Below are 24,934 nucleotides of genomic sequence, written 5' to 3'. Positions count from 1 at the left end.
AAGTTCCTTTTCACAGTTTTCTCCTGGGGCTGCCAAGCTACTCTGAATTTCAATCAAGCCTCCATACTAAAACCTGGGAGACAAAGAACCAGCTATCTCAAATCTTTGAAACTTCTTCTCTGCTACCACATTTTCAGAAGCTATGTTGAAAAATACAAGCCAAATTCTTCAGCACCATATTCAAGGCCCTTTATAGTCTGATTCCAATAACCCTTTCACTCTTCAAACTCTCCTGTATTCCACCCACAATGGTGAGTGAACTTGGAATATTTTTACGTGATTTATTGTCTCTCTGTTTACCCATCTGAGTCAAGAATTTTCAGTCCATTTTTATAACCTCTTCAACTCTATTGTTTCCTAAGATTTTACACTTCCTCGAGGTTGTCTTTAGTTTTTCCCACGTATGTTTAATTTTATCATCTAGCATGTTACTCTAGGTCTTCCAAGAATGGGATGTCAAGAAGAGATGCAGCATGCTGAGACTTTATTAGAGGAAATGCCTGTGAGGGGAAACAGGGAACAAGGAGAGGCCAGGAAAATGGACACAGTAAAGCCAAGTGTGATTTCAAAGGAAGGAGGGCAGGAAGGATGGGCGCAGGCATTGTAGATGGTCACCCAGCCATGAAGGACAGCAATTCTCACACAAAGTCCTTGGGCCAGAGCTGGTCATCCTAGGAGTCCTGTGTCTCCTAGGAAGAGGCCTGCCTTAATATCTCAGCTAAGCTCAGTCACTAAATCTGAAAGTATGTCCAACATGATTTTTTCTTCCACCACAATTAAAAAAGTATCAGACATATGTACATGCATACATGTGAGTCTATAAATAAATGTATCACCATATAATATATAAGCACATAGCTTTAGGTTCAACTTAATGAACTTTCTTTTCTTAAAATGCAGAGATACTACAAGTATGGCTATCCAATGTCCCAATTTATAAAGTACTTTACTCACCTAGTATCATTTTCATATCCCCAAATTTCTCCATATTTCTTTATTTTATTAAGAAATCCACATGCAAGCAAACAGCACAAGTATTACAACTAAAAGAATTAAAAATCTGTCCAATAAGCTTTTAATAATTATTACACATTCCAAATATATTCCCAAAGAATATGTAATCCAAAGGGTTACCAGAGCTTATTTGAGATATTTCAATAAAGCACACAGTGTTCTTTAAGCCTATATAATGTTGTAGGTGTTTTGATTTTTTGTTTGTGTGTTTTATTTATTTGTGCTTATGTGTTGTGTTATTATTATTGTTTTACTTAGCCTACACACAGAGGTCAAGGCAATATCACTTAGATTCTTGCTGCATCCTTCCCACACTTTCATAACGTTAATTATCTTGAAATATAATTACCTAATTACCGAGAAAGGTAGATAATGACTGTGAATGGAATGTGAGATAAGCATTAATGAACAACAACAGGATCCAAATATTCTAGTCAGGGAGAAGATACCACGAATTGGCAGAGAGACAAGGAATACTCAATAACCTTTTGATCAGCTGCATTTGAATCAGAGCTAACAATGCTACACTGTGTTGTTGTAACTGGGTAGGAATCCAAGTCCTCAATTTTCAAATCCTAAAAAAAGCTCTTTTATATTTCAGCAGTGCTGAATTAGGTACTAAAGTCCCTTAGTGCAGATTGATTATAATTTGTCAACTGGACTTTTCATCCTTTATCTTTTCACCTTTTAGATGGTATTATATGGGAAGGATCTCTTTCAATTTGTACCTATTGTTAAAACAACAGAACATATATATAATTAAGTTATAACATGTTTTTGAAAGGACAATAATCCTAAAAAAAATTGTTCTCAATAGGGTAAGGACACATTTGTTTGAATTGAAAAACACCAGGTTGAAAATAGACTTTTAATTAACCAGCTCTGGATCAGAGCGCTTTTCAAATGAAAATACAATGGGGCATCTAATCGAATAGATTATTTATCCAGAATAATTGAATCCATGTATACCAAAGTTCTGTAAAATGTGATCTTGCTGCAGCATATTGTAATTGTTTGGCTAGAGTAAGCAACTGATATGTCATACAGCACAGATCAATCCTCTACAAGAAACAACAGCCTCACCTGGAGAAAAGCCATGCCAAGATCAAGAACAACCAGGAAACTCTTCCTCCTCTAATTGTTCAAGTGGCAGTGGTAGTAGTGTGATGTTTATACTCCCTGCACAACATATATCATATTTATAATATTACTTCAAAGAAATCCATTACTCCAATCCTCCATTAGAGTGTGAGATGCTTTTGAGAACAGAGATTTAGCCTAACTCACTTTGTATCCCCTTTCTAATTGACTCCTAATAAATGTTAGCTTATTCAACATGTAAATAGTACAGAAGAACATTAGTCTAATTCAATGTATTGTTTATGCTGTACAAGCCCAGAGTTGGGTACAAATAAAAGAGAAACCACAAATATCATCTGACAATAGACAATCATATGGGAAGATAAGAAAAGCATCCACGAAACATATACAACCAAATAAGGTTGTTGGCAAAGCTATGCTTTGATGAATGAATTCTGAGAGTTCAGAGAAAGGAGGAATCTGTGTAGGCAGAATGATTAGTAAGCCCAAACACTCCAATTATGCAAGACAGAGGGAGAAAGAAAGGGCATCCGCTTGGAAGAAGGGGCACCAGACACACGCACAGTATAGCTGGGAAACAGGTCTGTCTAGAGTGTGTGATTCGTCATGAGTCCCAAGAGTAGGGTTACAAGTAAGGGTGGAAGATGAGGTTGGCCATGATGGTGAAAAGCCCTGAAGCTGTGTGAGCAGTAGAAACAATGTCATGGAAAAAAGCTAAACTACATTAGAGGGTCTTGTTCTAGGCCTTCTTTTGCTACATCTACTATGGCAATACGTAAAGAGAGACAGTTCTAGCTTCATGCTTCTCATGCATGGAGAAACCTAGACCAAAAAATTGCACCAGGTAAAAGATCTTGAAAAAACAGAATCCTGAGTAAGGAACTACAAGAGAGCAACAAGAAGCAACATGAAATATTCTCATGGCAACACACAGAAATGGGCATAGATGGCCAAGCAGGGAGGTTTGCAGGACAAAACCAATTACCCAAGGATGAAGTGCTGGAGCAAGGAACCGGCAAGGAAATGGAAATATGAGGAATATTTGCAGGTATTTTCTATCAATCATGAAGGCTTGTCAAGCATTGCCTGAAACACGCTAGTGCTTTAAACTTTTAGGTGACTAGATATTAGAGTCTAGTAAGTGAACACTATATCAATAGCAAAGCCAGCATGGAAGATTACCAAGTAAAATTTTGCTCTGGCTCTGTGAACCTTAAATACCTTCCCTGCAATCTAATAATTGCTCCTTAGTTCCAGCTTTAGGTTCTACAACAGAATCCCTGCAGTTGAAATTCAGAAAGGTCCCTCGGTATCCACTTCTATTACCCTTGGCTCCTTTGTGGGTTACCAAATACCTAACCTCCTTCTGTGTTCCCGACATCAGAATCTTCCAGACAATTCAGCTTCCCAAAACCAAATGCCCTTTGGGGGCTTTTTATTATTCCAGTCCTCCTTTCTCAAGTTTAAAAACTTAATTGGAAATTCTTGGCAAAAGAAATCACCATAGCACAATAATGGACTAGCCATAGTTGATCATCATCACAATCTTTGAGGTATTATGGTAGCTTTCTCTTGCCAATGTGACACATCTCTGTGTTATCATAATTGAGGTGGCTTAAAACAGAAGCCAATTATTCATGGTTCCATGGGTCAGTAGCCTGGGCAATATATACTGAGTTCTCAGAGTGCCAGAAAGCTGAAACCAAGATGTTGGCCAAATTGATTTCACATCTGGAAAGTTTGGAGGAAAAAAAATCACTTCCAAGCCATTCAACATATAATGGAAGAGTTCAATTACTGTAGCTGTGGGACTAGGGTGCACAGTTCCTTTCTGACGTCCATTCAAGGGTTATTCTTAGCTTCTACAAGCCATACATACTCCTGTCTACATGACTTCTTTCCTCTTCAAAGATAGACCTGGGGAATCTTTCTCACTTCAACTCCTCTCATTCTTCTAATCCCTCTGACTTCTCTCTCTGACACAAAGGGTTCCTGTGATTGGTTTAGGCTCACCTGGATAATCTATCTTTAAAATAAGCTATACCCTGTGATATACTCCAATCACAAAATTGAAATATTCACAATCTCCAGGATTACAGATTGTATTACCAGAATACAAGGATCAAATTGAAGGTGTCTTAGCATTCAGAATATTCCAAATATTAGATGACATCCACAGGCATCATAGTAGTTTTTTTGGTGTTTCATACAAAGTGAAATAATTCCACATTGTATGTTGGAAAAAGATAATGAGTTGTGAGTTCTGCCTATTCTGGTAGAGCTTTGCCTTTGTCACTCATTTGGTAATGTGACCTCAAGGAAAATCTTAACAGCCCTTCCAAATTCAGTTTCTTCATCAGCAAGATATGGGGATGAATAGCAATTGGTTCACACACAAATTACAGTGATTAAGTGAAGTATTTTAGTGTAAGATCCTAGCACAAATGCTTACTTCATAAACTGCTATTTTTTTTCAGACTCATAGCTACTAAATGTGGTTCGTAGAATATGGCCTCCAGTCTTCATCTGCCTTAGGTAAGTCAGAACTTACACACATACCAGCAAGTTAATAGCTACTCCAGGTATCTTTTCAGCCCTCTGTAACAGCTCCCAAATATTTTATGCTAACTGATAAACTGATTTACACAGAAGCAGTCAAAAGAGAGCTTCCCCATATTCCAGGTCCAAAGCTACCAATCTTTCTGCATCTGTACCTTCATCCCATTACACTTCTTCCTTAAATGGCCACAGCAGCCATGGTTGGGCCATGCCAATGCCAGGAGCCAGAAACTCCACCCAGGTCTCCAATAGAGGTGGCAGCAATCCCTGTATGGGACCATCATCTTTGCTGTCGTCCCATGTGCATTGGCAGAGAACTGGACCTGAAGCAGAGCAGTCTATACTCAAACTGGCACTCCAATATGGGATGCCAACATTGCACACAGCCGTGTCACAATGCTATCTCTGCTTGTTTACTCTTGTTTTTAGCTATTTTCCATATACCTTTAGCTCTCATTGACCTGTTAACTCACATCTGTATTTGCTGACTTGCCTTTACCCAGTAGCATGGCAATGCCAGTGGCAGGACCATTTACTTGTAATGTTCTCTGATGTATTGCTTGTGCCTGGCAAAGTGCTTGGCACCTAATAAAGATTCCAACATATGAGTCAAGCAAATGTTTTCCTTTTATCCATCTCTTCCTTTCTTATTGACATGTGTTAACAGTATGACTATAATACAGCAGGCCTTGTGCTAGGTTCTAGGTATGTAACAGTGTGACTACGATACAGTGTGACTTGATACACTTGTGCTAGGCTCTTGGTATGTGACAGTAAATAAGATATGGGTTTCTTATCCTTCTAAAACTTAACTATGATTATGAACAAGGAACAAAAAAGAAGCAAAGGAAGTTCAGTGTGTGTGCTGTATCACAGGATGTATGCAGTGTGATTTAGGAACAAAAAAAGGTAGCAACTCTGAACATCAAAGAATTGTTGTAAGTGTTGGCAGATAAATTGAGATCTGAAGGACGAATAAAAATGAAGGAGCTAAATTAAAAAGGGTGATAAGAGATTGTTTTTTCCATTTGTACAAAAAATACAGAAAAATTCACATAAACTGGTTCCTAATACTTAAATCCTATTTAGTGCTTAATCCTAAAACCACTACTTGAAAAAAATACACATTTTTACTCAAACACTTCATTTGTCCTTCAGATCAAAGACACACATATGTTTTACATTTGTTTTTAATTAATAAAAAAGTAACACACAACTCACAAACTAGCTGATTTCTTTCGTTTGAATCAGATCGCTATTAAATTCATTCTAGTTAATAAGTAAGCAAACACAAACAATACACATTAAGGTAAATAAGGCAGGCTGCCTCCCCTGAATCCAAGCAGTGTATAATTTTGTACAGAGGACCTATATGTAAATTAATTAGTAATAAAATTACTGAAAATGTACTTTATAGATGGTTCAAATTGCTGCAACAGTGGAGAAGTCAGAAAACAAAGATTTTCAATTAGCTGAGATTACTATATGTTACATAGGCGAACATAAAAATCTAATTTGTAAAGTCTTCAGAAGTTTAAAGGAATTTTTTTAAATCCCTAGAAGTCACTGGAGGCTCTGGGCATAAAACACTCTGCAAAAGAGGTCAAAATGCAAAAAGAAAACAAAGACAAAGGAGATGCATAGTTCTAACTCTTTTCTACTTAGACTGAAGGTACAATTTCAACAACGAAGATGAAGAAGAAATGCATCAAGCTGCTTGTATGTTAAGCTAAAGTGAAGAGCAAGCTATTAATCTTCGTCTATGGTCATCAAAAATAAAATCTCCATAGACATGGACATTCTTTTTTGAGAACCCTACAACTATCTCATTTGTTGTTTATATATTTTCAACAAAATGCATGTAAATCAAACAAAAACACATAAAAGTTAGCTTTTCTGATATATTCTTTATTGTTGGCTAGCATGTTTTAGGGACACAGCTTCTCTCTGTTTCATCCCACAGTAAGTGGAAATTAGAAGCTCGTCAATATTTAGTACTATGGAGCTTCCATTATATCTGTTTATAATTCCATAGACAGTTTTAGCAGGAACATGTTCTCCATTTCCAGAAATTATACAATTGTAATATTAAAACTTAGGTTGATTCCTTATAACATAGTGCCATCTAGAGATTTAAGCTGATGTTGCTACAAGCTACATTAGCTACAAGCCATATTATCTTCTGAGTTATGATTTTTCATTAAGGCTCACACATACGAGGTGCATCCTAAATAAATTAATGACTACTTACATGGATGAATTGACATATTGTTTACTGACATCTGTATCTCTATCCTGTGTCTTCTCCTCTATGAAAGTAATATTCTGCTATTCAAACACTGTATTAATAGTTTAGCTAGAAGTTTAGTCCCATACCACGGCACTGACGGAAGTTACAAGGAAGTACATAAGCAGCAGCTTGGTCAAGTTTTGGTAGCGAGGCACAGTGGTACATCTATCAAGAAGCACAAAACTTATCATGATAAACCTGAAATGTTTATTAAGCACCTGTTCTTTTTTTAAATATATATTTATTTTTATTGTAAAGTCAGATATACAGAAAGGAGGAGAGACAGAGAGGAAGGTTTTCTTCATTCACTCCCCAAATGACGACAACAGCCAGAGCTGAGCCAGTACAAAGCCAGGAGAGATGCAGGGTCCTGAGGCCTTGGACCATCCTTGACTGCTTTCCTAGGCCACAAGCAGGAAGCTGGATGGGAAACGGGGCTGCTCGGATTAAAACTGGTGGCCTAATGGGATCCTGGTGGGTTCAAAGGGAGGACTTGAGCCGCTAGGCCACCACAGAAGGGTAAGGCTTAAACGGATTCTATTTGTTTCCTGAAGGTGTCATAACAAATTATGCTAAATCCAGTGGCTAAGCATCACTGAAATTTACTCTCACACAGTTCTGAAGGTGTAAATACTGCAATCTAGGCACTGTTGGTCTCCCTGCCTCTGGAAACTGCAGCAGACAACCTTTTCTTGTCTCCTGCGGCTTCTGGTTGCTCCAGTACCCTGTCCTCATCATCTGTTCCTCTGCCTCTGTCTTCTTGTGTTACCTTCTCCATATTTCTGGCTGTAGTCCCATCATCCCAGTCTCATTCCTCTCTGTGCTCTTGTGTCTTGTAAGTAATCCCTCCTGCGTAATCCAAGATACCTTCATTCCACACCTTACTTCACATGAATTACTTTCACAAAAACACTTCTCCCAAATAAAGTTCTCGTGTCTGTTAAAGTAACATCATTCAACCCATGACACTATGATTTTACAGAAGCAAGAGAACATATGAAGAAGTAAATGTTTCTGACTTCAGTAAATTCACAGAACAACTGTTTTTTTAAAATGTACCTTACATGCAGAAACTAACTAGCTGCATTAGCATTTCTCAATTATTCTATGCACTTCAGAATGTTTAGCAACGTCCCTGGCCTCTGCCTACTTTTCTTGCCAATAGCATCCCCCTCTCAGACACAGTCCTAAAAATGTTTCAAAACATGGCCACAGGTCCCCTGTGAAGCAAAATTACTTCTTGTTAAGAACTATGGCTTTAAATTACTGTACACAAATGTCATGAGATACACTTCCTAAAATGAAATGGGCTGGGATAGTTGAAAACAGTTCATGGGGGGATATGAGAAAAGAACTAGTCATCAAATGAAAATATAGCCCCTGAACTTGAGGAGTGGGTACTGGGGTGAGATTAGCCTGCGCTGTCCTCATTGCTGAAAAGCACTGTAAGCTTCTCAAGGCCAAGTACTGCACCTTACTTATCTGTATGTATCAAGTTGTAGCACAGTTCCTGGTCCACAGTAAACCTTAAAAACATACACTTAAGTACATTAGTGAGGCTAGATGAACAGAATGGAGTCAACAGTGGTATTTAGACTGAAAGCAAAGATGTTCATATGTGTTAATAGGTATAATAACATTTGATATATGTATCTGGGTTTTCTTGTGTTTGATGCATATGTATTTATTATTATTATATCTTCTTGTTCTCTTTTTTAAAGTTTTTTTAATTTTTATTTAAAGATTTATTTATTTATTGGAAAGTCATATAGACAGAGAAAAGGAAAGACAGAGAGAAAGATCTTCCATCCACTGATTCACTGCTCAAGCGGTCCCAATAGCTGAAGCTGAGCCGATTCGAAGTCGGGAGCCAGGACCCTTCTCCATGTCTCCCTTGCAGGTGCAGGATCCCAAGGCAATGGGCACAGTAACCTAGTGGCTAAAGTCCTCACCTTGCATGTGGCAGGGTCCCATATGGGTGGTGGTTTGTGTCCCAGCTGCCTTATTTCCCATCCAGCTCCTTGCTTCTGGCCTGGAAAAGCAGTCGAGGATGGCCCAAGGCCTTGGGACCCTGCACCCACATGGGAGACCTGGAAGAAGCTCCTGGCTCCTGGCTTTGGATTAGTTCAGTTCCAGCTGTGGTGACCACTTGGGGAGTGAATCAGGGGATGGAATATCTTCCTATCTGTATCTCCTTCTCTGTGCAAATCTGCCTTTCCAATAACTAAACAAAGAAGCAAAGAATAAATCTTAAAAAAATTAGGTTCTTACATTTAAAAAACTGAAATGTCTTAAAGAAAGTTCTAATAATTCATCTTGGAGACTGAGAAAAGTAACAAACCAAACAAAAATCAGCAGAAGGCGATTAATGGACTGATCAGAGTTCAAATAAATGTAATTAAAATTTTAAAATAATAAAAATAACAGATCAACAAAACAAAAAGTTGATTTTTTAAAAAAATAGCTAAATGGGGCCCGGCGGCATGGCCTAGCGGCTAAAGTCCTCGCCTTGAACGCCCCGGGATCCCATATGGGCCCCGGTTCTAATCCCGGCAGCTCCACTTCCCATCCAGCTCCCTGCTTGTGGCCTGGGAAAGCAGTCGAGGACGGCCCAATGCTTTGGGACACTGCACCCGCGTGGGAGACCCGGAAGAGGTTCCTGGTTCCCGGCATCGGATCGGCGCGCACCGGCCGTTGCGGCTCACTTGGGGAGTGAAACATCGGATGGAAGATCTTCCTCTCTGTCTCTCCTCCTCTCTGTATATCCGGCTTTCCAATAATAATAAAATCTTTAAAAAAAAAAAATAGCTAAATGTCCAGCCAGTCTGAGAAAAAAAAGACCCCAAATAAATAAACCTAGAGAAGAAAAAGGACGCATTAAAATTAACACCACTGAAATACAAAGAATGGTAAGAAATTATTATGAAGAACTATATGCTAAAATATGGGAAATCCACAGACATGGATAAATTTCTAGATTTATATATTCTACCAAGATTAAATCAAGAAGATATAGACAGCCTAAGCAAACCAATAGTAACCAATGAGATTGAAGATGACATCAAAACCTTTCAGCAAGAAAAACTCTAGAGCCGATGGTATCACTACTATATTTTACAAAACGTTAAAAGAGGAAGTAACTCTATTTCAAATTACTGAACAGCATAAAACTCTTCCAAACTATTTTTAAGGGGCCAGCATTATTCTGATAACAAAACCTATCAAATACATGACATGACATGAAAACTAAAGACCTATATCCCTAATGAACACTTTTTAAAATTAAACATTCTGGAATAATTTCCTTCCAGTAAAGACCTTTTCAATTGTGTGTAAACACAAATTCACCTTAGAACACACGTCATTACAAGCTCCAATGCTATAGGAACAAACTTTTGCTCCAAAAATAATTCTGGAAAAAAAAAAACCCTATGTATTGTTTTTACTATTTTTAAACCATCTACAATTCTCATCATGCAGTCAAGTTATTGTAACAAATATGCTTTTTTTTCCCAGCATACTGTTAGGTATGACATTTTAAAGCAGAACAGTTAATTAATTCACTGTTTTAAATTTATTAGGTGAGACCTAAATATTTTAATGACATGTTATCATCACAATCACACAGACAACCTCATCCTCGGTCTTCAGGTGATTTACAGACTTTCTTCTCCTTTCACGCTTTCTTTCACTTCTACTACATAAGACTTTTGTTCTATGAATTCACTTCACTTCCTTTTCTTAATTCCATCAGCTAGATCTTTCAGAACAATTTTTATTTTTTTTTAAAGATTTATTATTATTGGAAAGCCGGATATACAGAGAGGAGGAGAGACAGAGAGGAAGATCTTCCATCCGATGATTCACTCCCCAAGTGAGCCGCAACGGGCCGGTACGCGCCAATCCGATGCTGGGACCAGGAACCTCTTCCAGGTCTCCCACGCGGGTGCAGGGTCCCAAAGCTTTGGGCCGTCCTCTCCTGCTTCCCCAGGCCATAAGCAGGGAGCTGGATGGGAAGTGGAGCTGCCGGGATTAGAACCGGCGCCCATATGGGATCCCGGGGCTTTCAAGGCGAGGACTTTAGCCGCTAGGCCACGCCGCCGGGCCCCAGAACAATTTTTAATACATGTGATATTAGAAGGAGAAGCTTCAATTGCTCCTCATTAGAAATGCCAAATGCTGTAAGTTTTTGGCTTGATGATGAAGTTCCCATAGATTCATAGTTTGCTATTTTTATCAGAAATAAATGTTAAATTTTGTCAAATGTTTCTATGTTCAGATGGTCAGAATACTTTTTTTTCGTTTTAAGTGTCTTAGTACTCTTGATTACAAGGTGTAAATTTTAGATATTAAACCAATTTTGCATTCTATAAGTAAATCCCACCTGATAATCATGTATTACATTCAATTTGGTAAATTTTATTTGCAATTTTTGCTTATATGTATTGAGAAACATGTTATGTCCATTTGCAGCATGCTTTTCTTGTAATGCCTCTCTATGGTTTTGATATCAGGGTAATATTGACCTGGCTCTCTTTGGGGGAAAAAAAACCAACAGTTTTCAGTATAAACATGACTCCCTGAGTCATCAAGTTAGTTAATGGGTTTTGGTAATTTCTGCCTTTGAAGAAATTTGTGTATTTTATCTGCTTTACTGAGCTCATTACCATAAATGCATCCATATGTACTCCTTTTTTGATATCTGTAATATCTCACATAAAAGGTGATTATAAAAATTCCTTCCTAGATTTTCCTGACAGTATTTCCTCTTGGCCTTTTTTTTTTCACTTGAAGTTTTTGAGATCAGTCAATCACACGCCCTCATCGATTCTCTGAACCCTTGACCTCTGACAAAGCTATTATTCCACTGCCTTTAATTTGATAAATATCAAGTCTTCCAAAATTTCAATTTCATTATGTCAGAGAAAGGTGTCTATATTCTTAAAAAAGATATCTAAATCCATTAAGTAATAGTAGTCGATATATAAGTCTAAAGAAAATAAGCATATTGTCTCAGAAACAGAAAATGCTACCAAAAAAACTGTCAAGTATACCTTGAGAATTTAAGCATCAAATAGCACAATAAAATATTACATTAAATTGGGCTCCCAGAAAAAACTATGATTATTTAGAAATTTTATTTATGGTTTTTCATTTTTTTATGTAAACCCAATTTGTTCCATTTACCACTAAAGTTCATTCTAAATGACATAGAAAACATCGCATGATCACCTACATGTCTTAAGGACACAATGAACAAAACCAAAGGTACCTTGGTGGCTGCACAACCATTTCTGTTTCATTACTCCATCTAGCATTTGGTACACAACAAGCACTATGTTTCATAGAAAAATGATTGTCTCCTTTCAATCTAGTGGCATCAAAAGCTAGACAAAAGCATAAATATGTCATAAAAAAACAGAGAAGTGACAATAAGAATGTTCTGACTCTACTTTGCACACTTCTGTACATTTTTTGTGGAAGATTGTTTAGCATTACTACTGAATTTCAGTGTAATCCTTCAGTGTACTGAACTTCAGTGTCTAAACTGCTCTTAATTTTTCTGAAGTTTAGGTTTCCAACTCCTGTTTCTGTGGTACTTATCTTGAGAATAATCTATAAAAAATCCCATATCTGGGGAAAACCACATTTGTTTTAAATGTGTATTTTCTTCTGTGTGGTTTTTCAGAGTGATTGTCTTCTGTGCCTGAAGGGGAATGAAAAACAGTCATTTCTCTAACAGGAAGCCTGAAGAAATATCCAGCTTAGCTATACGATCACGTGCAGCTTCCTGTTACATTCCAGGAATTGCTCTTGGGTGTAAACAGTCATCTTCCAGGGGGGCAGGTCGCGGCTGCCATCTGCCTTGTCTATCACTCCTAGCCAGGACAGCATCTGAAATATCTGACCAAGAGCTATTCAGTGAATGCTGATACAACACAAAATCTCCATTTGTTGAATGTGTCAAACTTTTGTCATGCTCATTTTAGAAAGCACAGATTCTGAGCAGGCAGAGTGACATCTACAACTTGATTCTGTGTGTTTCAGCCAAAAATAAAATATTCTTTGATTTACGCACTGGAAAGACGTGTGCAAAACTAAATGTCTACAAAACCAAATATGCTCACCACCATCTGCCAATACTAAAGAAAGCAAGTGGGTACCTGCCTGTATAACTATCCATGATATAATCAGAATACAAGAACAGTTGACTGAAGGAATCACTGAAAAATAAAGCAACCTTCTCCTAGTACGTATTATGTTAGTGCCTAGAGATAGGATTTCCCACTCAGCGACTAGTGAGTGACATGGGTAAAACATGAAGGATTACTCCCAGAGTCGGTAAAAATATAAACTGTGTTGTCCGATCTGGTAGCTACTGGCCATGTTTGGCTACACAAACAGAAACTGAAGTGATAATCCAATTCTTCAGTCTTACCAACTACAGTTAGGCTAGTAGCTACTGTATCATGCAGCCTAGATACAGAACGCTTCTGCACACAAAGCTCTGTCTATCTGACGTAGCAATGCTATCCACAATGTGACACAGAAATAAACATAAAATAAATACATATCCTAGTTTATTCTATGTATTGCTTCTATACAGCCTTTTAAAACATGCTTGTCTTCCTTGATTTTTTTGAACTAAATTATCTACAATTTTTAACTCTCATTACCCAGTATAGGATGACAAATGCAAGTGTCCTCGCCTTAAACTTAGATAATTCGGGGGTCATTTTCAAGGAAAGGGAAAAAAAACCTGAGCTATTAAAAATTTATATATTTTCCCATCACAGTTATAAAAAACTGTTTCCTGCTTTCAAATTTTCTAAATACTCATTGATAATACAAAAAGGAAAGCTGTTGTTTTGCTAGGCCTAGTACTGTAACTATCTGAGACAATTTTAAATATCAAGTATAGTGCTATTTAAAGGAAAAAATATTTTTAAACTGAGAAAATTACAAAATTGTGAACCTTAAAAAAACCTGATGAATATAACAAGCAAAGACTCAAATTCTTAATGTTCTACTAAGCGTTCAACAAGCAAAAGTTTGAAAAAAATAATCTAACAGGAATATAAGACCTATAAACAATAATCAAATGAAAAATAATCATTTCATTCTTACAGAGAACATTTTTAAATAATCATAGATTAAAACTGTAATATACCATTCTTCACCATAGAAAAAGTTGTAAATTTGACAAGATTAAATCTTTACTACTACTGTTACACACAGGCATTTCTTTCTTGTTTTTAAATTTTCTTTTTAATTTTAGCTACCACAAAAGAGGGACGGAGGAAGAAAAAAAGGGAAGTACCATATTCTTAGAATTGTATATATGAACTAAATCTTTTCTATTATCATTACATTAATATGAGAGTAATTATAGTAATCAGTCTACATTTGCTGTGACCCTGAAAATCTCTGTATTAACGAATTCTTTTTTAAACAGACCAAAAAATGCAATTCTTGTTTCAAAATGTACATATTTTTAATTTTGATAGATATTACCAAACTATATTTCTCATTGATTGTGGTAATTTACAATCTAATTTTAAAAAGGACAATACTTTCTTAAATCTGCTTAAGCTGTTTATTAATATATTTTCTAATATGTAGCTCTAATATTTCTTGCAATTCCACAGTAAACTCCATTTAGTTGCGCTATTTTATTCCTTTGTTATGCATTTTTACACCAGCATTATATGAAAGATTGGGCTTTCATTTACATTTTTTTTAATTAAAAAAATTTTTTTATTTTCTAGCATTCTTTACATGTCCTACATTTTCCTCACTTTTTTTATAGTGTTCCTATGTAATTTATAGAGAATGAAAAAGTAATTCAATCTTTTGAGTTAAATAGTCAATTGAATTTTTTTTTTCAGTTGAGAAATGTAGGGGCCGGTGCTGTGTGTAGTGGGTAAAACCACACCTGCAGTATACCAGATGGGTGCTGTTCAGTGTCCTGTCTGCCCCAATCCAGATCCTTGGTAATGTGTCTGGGAAAGCAGTGCGAAGTGACCCCTGTGTAAGAAGAAGCTCCTGACTCCTGCTTTGGGACCAGCCCAGCTCCAGCCCTTGCGACCATTTTAGGAGTGAACTGGGGGATAGAAGATTCTCCCTCTCTCTCTCTTTTATATAACTCTTTCAAATAAACGAAATATTTTTAAAAGAGTAAGATACACAAAATCATTGTTACCTCAAACAGACGTACGCTTCTTAGCAACCATCTTTGTTGCCTATAAGAACATTCTCATCAACCCTCCACTGCATAGTTACCAACAAAAAGGAGAAAAATACATACAAAAAACTGGTAATGGTAATTGTTACATTATCAAGTATTCCTGTTGGGGAGAATCTCTATTTTTGACTTGGTGAGAACCAACTTCCTGCTTATAATCTTAGCTGTCTCACAAATGGACGACGCTCTCCACACAGGTCTGGGGCAAGTGCCACAGAACAAATTCATGTCATTTTACAATGTCCAGCCCCAACTTGTCATGTCACCTAATGACCCCATGTAAGTTGTCAGTGGGAAGGAAGTGGAACAGATTCCCAGACATGAAATAATTAACTGAACTGCACAAAGAAATGACAATGAACCACAAATACATATCTGCTACATCCAAATCAAATATGCACAACACTAAACTTTCCTTAAGCTGGATTCCAAAGATGCCCACAGCCATGCTACATGGGAGATCTCAGTATCAACCTATTTCTTCACCTATCTATCCGCATGTCTCTGTCCCCAGCCTTTTGTTCTTCCATCCCTTGTGAATACATAATTTTGTAAAAGAGTTTTTAGTTATTTGAAAGGCAGAATTATAGAGGGAGATAGAGAGTGTGAAATCTTCCAGCTGCTGATGCGCTCCTCCGATGACTGCAATGGCAGGAGAAGGGTCAGTCCAGGGCCAGGAGCCAGGAGTCGGGAACTTCTTACGGGTCTCCCACGTAGGTGCAGGGGCCCAAGCATTCTTGGGCCATCAACAGGGAGCTAGATGAGAAGCAGAGCAGCCAGGACTCGAACCAGTGCCCACAGAGGATGCCACCTTTGAGGGCAGTGGCTATACCCACTGCACCACAGTGCAAGTCCTTGAATAATTTATTTAAAAAAAAAAAAGAATTCAGAAGGATTAAGAGAGGTAAAGAAATTCATGATATGATTAGAATCTCACATATCGCAGTATACTTGAGTTCTGGAAAAATTTTATCTGGTTATCAGGAACAATTTTTCACTCATATTCTTAAGAAATACAATTTTATTTTAAAATTGTATGTCTATATAATGATAAGATTTATCTATGGTATTATTTGTGGTGGAAATCTATTCACTTCATTAATAATATAGAGGCAATTTTCAGGTTACAATGGTTTGACTTCATATTTTTTTGAAAATTTTACAATGATGCAAAACTGATACTCATTCAATACAAATAGCATTTCAAATTGTGACTTTTGCTCTTTTCCTGGACTGCGGATATATGCCACAACATACTCTCATGATGCTGAGCAGTATCAGAACTGCGGCTCCTAGCGAACAGATCACAAGGCAAAACTACAAATATTCTACAGCGTGCTGTGTTATTAAACCATGATGTGAAGTACGTGACATCTAGTAAATGAATTCTGAATGAAAGTATTTTCTACTTAAAATGTTTATTGATGCACAACCCCAACATAGCTAAAGAGTGACTATGATTTATCGTGTTCTATGCTTATACAACTATGCCAATTATTTTGTACCATCTGTATCCCATTTCATGCTTACAGAAATCCCTTCTTATTTTATAGGAGATGAAATTCAAGCCTACAGGTGGCCACTTGTCCCACACAATCAGTAAATGGTAGAAAAATAACTTAAATGAAGGCTGTTTAATTCACAAGCCAGCATTTTAATAACTATGCGATGCTGTCATATGGAATAAATTAAGAACTCTGATATTTCTATTTATTCTAGAACATATTGCATTAAGTGGCAAATATTAGTTTACCAAAATTGCAAAGAATCCTTCCCAGAATCCACTAAGTTTAGCTGTGTTAGCACTGGGATATTAGCCTTCTTCGCATTTTAATTAATTTGAGTCTATCCATAGGGCACTCACATGTCCTAGATGTTTAATGCTAGAGATGAGAAAATGATTGATCTGGTCCCTGCTCTAAATAGCTCAAATTCTTATACAGAAAATAAGAAAAAAATGCATTAAAGTAAATAAGCACCTAAAAATATCAGAAATAAAACTTTTACTAGAGGGTCTCAACTGCAGGTTTGAATAGACAGAAGATAAATAGCAATTAGGATTATCCAGTCAGGTGATAAATAAATTTTAAAAATTAAAGATCCTTAGAGAATGGTAGATACCATCAAACACACCAAAAGGTGCAGGAGCATTCCAGAAGCAAAGTGGAGAGATAGAAATAAGGAAGAATTGGTTTTTTTGATTCAGTGGAAACCTCCCTTAGTTGATGATAGTCAATAATCTATAAATAAAAAACCTCAACAAACTCAAAACCGGACAAGCTCAGAAATCCACAACTAGACACATCATGATAAAACTGTCAAAAGAAAAAAGACAGTCTCCAAAACACAATACAATGTGAAGGATAATTAAGTTGGTCTTGAAGTCCCTCTCTTGGGAGTGGCCCCTTTGTCTAGTCCTGCCCTGATAGGCTTCCGGTAGGTTTGGAACAGATGTTTAACGTGTGCCATTCATGAGACTGTTAATTATCCTCACAGATGGCCTAGTTCCTAAATGTCCTATCCAGTGACCCTGAGTCATTGTCCCAGAAGGACTGGAAGATACCAATAGGACTCTAGGTTAATCTGGGTTTCAGATTCATGCCAAGCTCACCCCTGTCCTCAAGAACCTTATCTGGAAGAAATATTAGGTTTGAGTGTGAAGCACACAGGAGATGGCACCACAAAACACACAAAATAACAAAAGTAGTAAAAAAAATTTAAAAACAACATAAGTAGTGGATTATCTATGGGTTCCAAAGAGATGAAGGTTGCTGCCCAGGGCCTCTGTCTCCGCGACACCAGCAGGTAGGAATCCAGCAAGAGATGCAGCTGTGGGGTGATGCTGCTCCAAGGCTTCGGGGTGTTCCCCAAGCAGATTTCCCATGGGAAGTTCTAACAGATAACTTTGAAATTAACAAATCCATGTCCTTTTAGGACAAGGCTGTGATTCAGAAGTGGCGACTGTGACTTGACTGCACAGCTTCTGTGAGACACGGGCATCTGAGTGGCTCAGCAGGTGTTTCCGAGGGGCCTTGTTGAAGAACTCAAAGCAAGCAAACAGATGGAAACCTTGTCAAGGGTGACCAAGCCCTACTTCTGTTGTACAGTTAGTTCTGGACCCAAAATGGATACCAAAGCAACATAAAACCATACATATTAACAACATCTCCATCCACTGTCTTAGCTAATCAGATTGCCATGAAAATACACTACAGACTGTGGCATTAACGACAAAAATTCATCTCTGACACCTGGAGGCTAGAAATAGATCCATGTGCCCATTGATTTGATCTCTGGTGGGGAGTCTCTTCTCGGCATGCAAATTATCCACACAGGGTAGAGAGGCAGAAAAAGAAAATGGAAAAGGGCAGTGTGGGAGAGAGACTTACAAGTCACTACACCTATCACAGCAAGACTCCACCATTTACCTCATTCAACCCAACTTCTTCCTCCAAAGTCTGTGTCTAAATACAGTCACACTGGGGGTTAGATTTTGAACATATGGATTTTGGGTGCGGGGGGACACAAGCATTCACATCCCAACCACGTCCTCTATTTCTTCTTTGTTTCACATTCCTGGTTCCTTGCTCCTAGTGTCTAAATAAACTACCTATACAGGTAGATCAAGATCTGCCCCTGTGAGAATCCAGCCTAAGGCACACGTTCCTATAGCAGCACTGTTTGTGATTGTGAAATAAGAAAAGAAAGAGGGAGAGGAGAAGAGAGAGGGGAGAGAAGGAGAAAAATCTCAACACCAATCAACACATAAATGGAAAATGAAGTATGATATATATTAACTAATACAGCTAAAATGATGCAAGAAGCAAATCAAAGAAAAATAAGTAGTTTATAATCCCATTTTATAGAGTTTAAAACAGATAAAACTCACTAATGTCACTTTTTTCACATGTGATAAGAGTACAAAGAAATTAAGAAGATTCCAAACACATCATTCAGTGGTTACCCTGGGTGGTGAGTAAAGAGAGCTTCCCTGCTCCTGGTAACATATTTCTGAAGCTGGGAAGTGAGTATTTTGCTGCTGATTTTCCTTTTCAGTTTGCTTTTTATACCATAACAGTTATTTGATACATGAAAAGTATTTAAAAATTTGTGGAAGGAGCTCAGCACGGTGGCCTAGCAGCTAAAGTCCTCGCCTTCATATGCCAGGATCACCTATGGGCACTGCTTCAAATCCCGACAGCCCCACTTCCCATCAGCTCCCTGCTTGAGGCCTGGGAAAGCAGTTGAGGACAGCACAATGCCTTGGGACCCTGCACCTGTGTGGGAGACCTGGAAGAAGTTCTGGGCTCCCGGCCTCGGATCGGCATAGCTCCAGCCGTTGTGGTCACTTGGAGAGTGAATCATCGGATGGAAGATCTTCCTCTCTGTCTCTCCTCCTCTCTGTGTATCTGACTTTGCAATAAAGATAAATAAATCTCTAAAAAAATTTTGTGGAAAACGCATATTGGGAAAAAACTACACATAGATTACAAAAAGTCACCTAAAATAAAATTTTTGTTCAATTTTCAGTGAACTTTTTAAAGTTACCCTATTTGGCATATTTATATTTTCATATGAATACCTAATGGATTTATTCTGTATCTCAAAGTGGATAACATTTCAAAATCAAAAACCATCAACTTGAAACATTAATGCTGAGTTTTGAAAACAAACATGTTATGAAGGATGTATTCATTTAGCTGTTTAAAATAATGAGACAGCAAATATTTTTTGTTAACCTACATTTCCAAATTCCCCTACAGTGAATCCCAGGAGGAGAAAGACTGTGTCTTCCATAGTCAGGATATGCATTGAGATCTGCCAAAGACACAGACAGCACCTACCTAGAATACCTCTCAGGAGGGAATTGATTTCACAACTTACCATCTGTATGGCTGCCACACTTGAGCAACTGCAGCTCCAAGCCCAGGGAGAACAAATGTAAACTGTGTTTCCCTTCCCCTTCACAAGCCAGTCTTGCTAACTGAACACAAGCCAGGAGGTTCCAGAGGACTCCATTATCCACTGTATAAGATGAAGACAATACCTGCCACCTCCCAAATAGAGCTTATTAGGATTAATCTGTCCAAAAAGTATTTGCAGTTTTTGTAATAAAGATTAAAATCATGTATAAAATGTGTTGTATTTCGCACGTGTAAGCTTGCAAGACAACTTACCTTGCCACTATTAGTTCGCTAAGAATTATGCCTACAGTTTAATATTCTGTGACACCAAATATGTACCTAGATCTTATTTAGAGTTTCATGGCCTCTAATAACTAGCCTTCCCACTGACACAGCTAATTTAGAGAGATGATAGCAATTTTCCACTGACTAGTTTTGCATGCAATCACCCTGTCTGGAATATGGTTGAAATTTGGAATGTGGACTTGCGTTACTACAGACTCCTGTATACCACTCTAAAACACCACAGGTTTTCATCAATGTGAAGTCAACAACCCACTACTAAAATAAAAATGCAATGCTCACTGATTCTGTAATTTAGGGAATATATAATGGAAGTGTAGTGGAGACTGACAAGTTCAGATATGAAGACAAAGTGCTGTATGTCTCTATGCATGCAAACCAGAGATGGACTCCAAGCGAAAGAATTGAAACTATCCTAACAGTAAGATGACGGACTCCCTGACAATGTCCATGCATACACTGTAGAGAAACACTTCAACAGCAACATGATGGACTTGTGACTGTTCATGGAGGACATTCATTATAAAACCAGAAGGGAAATCAACGTTGTGGGGGAAGAGGGGCCTTGGGGAAGGGCACGGGCAATCCCAGAACCCACGGAACTATATCATAAACCAAAATAAAATATGTTTAAAAAAAAACAGCACCGTTGTGCTGTGCTGCTGATGTAAGAACCTGCAATCTACAAGTCACATGAAAGGTAAGTATTGATACTTATCTTAAAAATGTACCTGACCTAACCTAGGATCACTTTTTTCTCAATTAAATGTTGCTATTATTACCATTTACTGATATAACAAAGTTTACTTGTTACTTGCACTTAGCATTAAGAAAAACGTGCTTTCAATAATTTGTATCTGTCACTTCCTAAAGTTCATCATTTCTACAGACCACACAAATGAACCTTACTTGGGAAATGTAGGCAGTCAGACAGCATCATGTCGCAGCCACCACAGCTTCAGGTTTGAGAAGTTTATGTTTTAGTTTCTCTCTCTCTCTTTCTCTCTCCCAATCTCTCTCTAGCTCTTGCAAATAATAACTCTACAAAACCAACATTGTAAAAAAAAATAACAGCACATTTGTAGCACACAAGCATGAATGGTCCTTTTTCATTCCTAATTAAACTCTGCCAGGGATTCCACAGCTTTTAGAACAAGCTTGGACTTTGTAAAAAGGAACCTGGCATGGAAGTTACTGGTTCATCACCAACAGGAAAGTCTTCACCTGCAAAAGTGGCCTCTCAGAATCCCAACTCTGGCCTGACAGCTCTCTCAGGTTTTGCCTGTGCTACACACTCTGCCTGGCATGGCTGGTAGCATTTCCTCCTCTTTGCTACATCATCAGCATTCTTCAATACTGAACTTAGAAGTCTTCCCTGCAACGCATACCTTTACTTTCATACCTCTCCCCATTGCTCCCATAGAACTATGTGCACATTGGTCAGGTAGCATCTATCTTTCCCTTTATTTTCCCTGGTAAACTATTCAGTCCCTGAGAACAACACTATTTTAATACACTGCTTACCTTTATCAGATCTACTCCATAAACTCACTTAATCTACAGCTTTACAAACTAATAAGTAATCATGATCATAGACAATGAGACATCAAAACAAAGAAAAAAAATTTTAAACCTACAAGAGCAGAGATGACAAGCACAATAGCTCAAAATGGGTATGAATTTGGGGAGTGCACATGGCTTTGAACTCTTTCCCACATCAGTATGTTAACCAGGCACCCTGACGTGAACAAGTGTGTAGAGGCGTGCAACTGGCAGTGAGAGCATTCATGTCTCCCAGGGTAACAAGACAACAAAGCAGTAACTGATGACCCACAGCCAAAAACTGAGCCTGCAGCAGCTACGTGCTCCCTTTGGTCCTATCTCCTAGGTGGTTACCATTAAAGAAATAAGCCAGGATTTCATATTCTCTTCAGTCTGTCCTGCCCTCCCCTTCTGTTTACCTGTCTCTTACTTAACCACTCTCTGCTCGAATTCATCATCTTCTTTTGCTTACACTGCTCTTCACTATTAAAGCAGCAGCTCATTAAACAGTTTTCCTTATAACTGAAGGGTTTTTTCCTCATTTAAAGATCACCCTGACTTCCCCCACCCTTACAGAAGAGCACCATAAAGATACGGACAGGTACAGCCCTCCTAATGTCTTATAGGGATCACCATGAGTGTTGGAGCAAAATCCAGGATCTAGTGTATAAATTTCTACTGTAATAGCCTCAGAGTCTCAACTATTAAGATCTAAAAACCCTGTAAAGGCAGTTTCCAAACATTGCTTCCTCACATCATGGCAAAAGCTTTTCACAATTTGGACTACGATCTTGGTTCCTGGAGACTGCAACTATGTGAGTATAGAAGACAATGGTTTTGATAATAAACATATGGAACATGAAGACTTCTTTCTTGTCAAGACATTTTCATATTAAGGCATCATGCATGTAACAGAGTGAGGCATTACTATATTAATGGCCCGCACAGGCATTCACCATAAAAATTCTGTATTGAGGTGCCGGCGTGGTAGCCTAGCAGCTAAAGTCCTTGCCTTAAAAACGCCAGGATCCCATATGGGCGCTGGTTCTAATCCCAGCAGCTCCACTTCCCATCCTGCTCCCTGCTTGTAGCCTGGGAGAGCAGTCAAGGACGGCCCAAAGCCTTAGGACCCTGCACCCATGTGGGAGACCTGGAGGAAATTCCTGGCTCCTGGCTTCGGATCAGCATAGCACCAACCGCTGAGGTCACTTGGGGAGTGAATCATCGGATGGAAGATCTTCCTCTCTGTCTCTCCTCCTCTCTGTATATCTGCCTTTGTGAGAAAAATAAAAATAAATCTTAAAAAAAAAAAGAATTCTGTATTGAATAGGGTGGTTTCATTTATGTGGACTGAGGACTAAGTTGGAGTAGCAAGTACCGCTAGAAGACATAAGAGAATGTTATCTGATGACATCAGAGTTCTTCAGTCACTAAACTCTTAAAATAGTTGGTGTGGAGTGATCTTTATGGAAGTCGTGAATGGCAGATCTGTTTGCTCCAACAAGCTTGCATTAGAACTGACAAGACACACATTGTGGCAGGCACGACTAACCTCTATTCTCCCCTTTATTCCTTATTTACAGGACCTCACATTTTCAGATGCACCCAGGTTCACAGTTCTCCCCAGTGAGACACAGTGATGGGACTGTTTGCCTAACGGAAGGTGCCTCTGCAAATCCTCCTTTACTTTCCTCCCATTACTGTGTGACCATGAGAATAAAGAAGTAGTCATCCTAAACCAGGGGCACAAAAGCAGTACACTGAGGCTGGAGGACTAGAAGGATAAAGGGGGATTGGAGGAGCGCTGAGACTGTAAACCTAGAATGGGAGAAAATAATCCTTTATGTGACTCACTCATTGCCACTGCATTTTTGTGGCATGCTCCGAAAAGCAAGTGATTACTAATAAATATTTGCAAACTGAGGAGAGGTGACAGGATGATGAAGAAGAAAGCTAGGCAGAAATATGAATAAACATCATTGTCTTGTTTTGCTTTGTTTTTATGACACAGTTTAATAGGCACTAGGGTCTCCTCTCCACTTCCCCATGTTCCCTCTCCTTGCCTTGGCAAGGGCTTTGAATTCTTAGAGACCATGAACTAGAGAGTGAAGACCATTTCTACAAAGAATTCAAGGGAAATGGAGGTTCCCCTGGACATCTTTGCAGCATGATACAGCAAGGATTTCAATTTAAGCTGGATCCAGGCCTATTCTAAGACTTGGGCACATCCAAAAAAGACTACAGGTCTGAGAAGCTAGAAATAGTATGAATCCATTTGTATATGAGAGTCCAAGAAACGTTCTAGAAAAGAATTCATTCCTGGAGGCAAATACAGCTGTGTAGGAGATATTTCAAGGATGATGGATTTGTCAGAGAGAAACTACTACACACCGAGTTTTTCTATTTGCTCTCTGGCTAAACGACTGAGCTTTGCTGCCTGAGTTCACATAGAAGGAGACTACAAAAGGAAGCAGTAAAGCTAAATGGCAATCTTCAGAACTACCCTTTCTAAAAAGTATAGAACTCCAGTATCAGAACTCATAACATTATCTGAATAATGGTGCTGAAGGCAACAACTGCAGGGTTGGCATAAAGACTGATACAAAAAAAAAAAAACAGACATTGTAACAATGACTTCAGTGCCCTCCGAATGCCCTCTGTACCTAAAACAACCACGGACACTATCAACGGTACTCCTGAGTCTCATATGTCCTCTCCCAAGATTCTCAACACCAGGTCATATCACACCAGTAAGGCACTACTGTGAAGGGATTCAATGGAACTGGCTAAGATTAGTATCAGTGGACTCTGAGGTAGAGTGGGCCCAGAGAAGTCACTGGAGATTTTAAACACCAAGGAGGAAGAGAGAAGAGGCCAAATCCACGGAGGCTGAAGGAGGGGACAGATAGAATCAAAGTATGGGAAAAATCTGAACTGCCGTTGTTATCGTCAACAGAGACAAACGAGATGCAGGCA

This window comes from Ochotona princeps, chromosome 12 (assembly GCF_030435755.1).
Source record: "Ochotona princeps isolate mOchPri1 chromosome 12, mOchPri1.hap1, whole genome shotgun sequence".
NCBI lineage: Eukaryota > Metazoa > Chordata > Mammalia > Lagomorpha > Ochotonidae > Ochotona > Ochotona princeps.
This window is presented reverse-complemented; position numbering follows the sequence as displayed.